General features: G+C 42.9%; 1 protein-coding gene across 18 annotated transcripts in view; it reads left to right on the forward strand.

The window, feature by feature from the left end:
• The window catches only part of LOC139544995 (calcium/calmodulin-dependent protein kinase type II subunit beta-like), a 151963-nt gene that overhangs the window by 133021 nt on the left and 16442 nt on the right, over positions 1-2500 (forward strand). The gene's annotated exons all lie outside the window — the stretch shown is intronic.

The raw sequence follows: 2500 nt of genomic DNA on the forward strand, positions 1-2500 counted from the left end.
TAGACCCCCACAGGAGCAGACCAAGGGCACCTTGTGTGTATATTTAGTCTGTGGCAGGAAACAGAGCCATATTAGACACAATCATGTAGAAGCCGTAACGCCACCTGGGATACATAGCACTAGAGAAGAGCTCTGATAGGCTACTGTACTATTCTGTTACATAGCACTAGAGAAGAGCTCTGATAGGCTACTGTACTATTCTGGTACATAGCACTAGAGAAGAGGTCTGATAGGCTACTGTACTATTCTGGTACATAGCACTAGAGAAGAACTTTGATAGGCTACTGTACTATTCTGTTACATAGCACTAGAGAAGAGCCCTGATAGGCTACTGTACTATTCTGTTACATAGCACTAGAGAAGAACTCTGATAGGCTACTGTACTATTCTGTTACATAGCACTAGAGAAGAACTCTGATAGGCTACTGTACTATTCTGTTACATAGCACTAGAGAAGAACTCTGATAGGCTACTGTACTATTCTGTTACATAGCACTAGAGAAGAACTCTGATAGGCTACTGTACTATTCTGTTACATAGCACTAGAGAAGAACTCTGATAGGCTACTGTACTATTCTGGTACATAGCACTAGAGAAGAACTCTGATAGGCTACTGTACTATTCTGATACATAGCACTAGAGAAGAACTTTATAGGCTACTGTACTATTCTGGTACATAGCACTAGAGAAGAACTTTGATAGGCTACTGTACTATTCTGATACATAGCACTAGAGAAGAACTTTATAGGCTACTGTACTATTCTGGTACATAGCACTAGAGAAGAACTCTGATAGGCTACTGTACTATTCTGTTACATAGCACTAGAGAAGAACTCTGATAGGCTACTGTACTATTCTGTTACATAGCACTAGAGAAGAACTCTGATAGGCTACTGTACTATTCTGTTACATAGCACTAGAGAAGAACTCTGATAGGCTACTGTACTATTCTGGTACATAGCACTAGAGAAGAACTTTGATAGGCTACTGTACTATTCTGGTACATAGCACTAGAGAAGAACTTTGATAGGCTACTGTACTATTCTGCTACATAGCACTAGAGAAGAACTTTATAGGCTACTGTACTATTCTGGTACATAGCACTAGAGAAGAACTCTGATAGGCTACTGTACTATTCTGATACATAGCACTAGAGAAGAACTTTATAGGCTACTGTACTATTCTGGTACATAGCACTAGAGAAGAGCTCTGATAGGCTACTGTACTATTCTGGTACATAGCACTACAGCGCTAACAGACGTACTGTTACTGCCATAGTTACTGCCATAGTGTTTTGTAGCAAAATGCTCTTCAACGTGACATTAAATTAATGTGTGTGTGCACGTGTGTGTGCACGTGTGTGACAGTGAAGAGTCGCCTGTTGTGATCAGCTGTAATTGCTTGATGTTTATTTTAAGTTGGTGGATTGTTGAACTGTGCAGAATGCATCCTCCTGTCCTACAGTACACTACATCTCTCTATGGCACAGTATGTTTACATTTACATGTTCCTGTGTTTTCTACTCTCTGAACAGGAGAACACTTGTTGCGCTTCCCCCAGTGTAGTAGGCGATCCAATATTCCCACATGTAACAGGCGTCACTGTGCTAGCTTAGCGGTATAGCTTCCTTCACTGTGCTAGCTTAGCGGTATAGCTTCCTTCACTGTGCTAGCTTAGCGGTATAGCTTCCTTCACTGTGCTAGCTTAGCGGTATAGCTTCCTTCACTGTGCTAGCTTAGCGGTATAGCTTCCTTCACTGTGCTAGCTTAGCGGTATAGCTTCCTTCACTGTGCTAGCTTAGCGGTATAGCTTCCTTCACTGTGCTAGCTTAGCGGTATAGCTTCCTTCACTGTGCTAGCTTAGCGGTATAGCTTCCTTCACTGTGCTAGCTAGCAGTATAGCTTCCTTCACTGTGCTAGCTTAGCGGTATAGCCTCATTCACTGTGCTAGCTTAGCGGTATAGCTTCCTTCACTGTGCTAGCTTAAGAGTACAGCTTCCTTCACTGTGCTAGCTTAATGCTATATCTTCCTTCACTGTGCTAGCTTAGCAGTATAGCTTCCTTCACTGTGCTAGCTTAGCGGTATAGCTTCCTTCACTGTGCTAGCTTAGCGGTATAGCTTCCTTCACTGTGCTAGCTTAGCGGTATAGCTTCCTTCACTGTGCTAGCTTAGCGGTATAGCTTCCTTCACTGTGCTAGCTTAGCGGTATAGCTTCCTTCACTGTGCTAGCTTAGCGGTATAGCTTCCTTCACTGTGCTAGCTTAAGAGTACAGCTTCCTTCACTGTGCTAGCTTAATGCTATAGCTTCCTTCACTGTGCTAGCTTAGCAGTATAGCTTCCTTCACTGTGCTAGCTTAGCGGTATAGCTTCCTTCACTGTGCTAGCTTAAGAGTACAGCTTCCTTCACTGTGCTAGCTTAATGCTATAGCTTCCTTCACTGTGCTAGCTTAGCAGTATAGGTTCCTTCACTGTGCTAGCTTAGCGGTATAGCTTCCTTCAC

The sequence above is a fragment of the Salvelinus alpinus genome, chromosome 19, assembly GCF_045679555.1.
Source record: "Salvelinus alpinus chromosome 19, SLU_Salpinus.1, whole genome shotgun sequence".
Classification (NCBI taxonomy): Eukaryota; Metazoa; Chordata; class Actinopteri; order Salmoniformes; family Salmonidae; genus Salvelinus; species Salvelinus alpinus.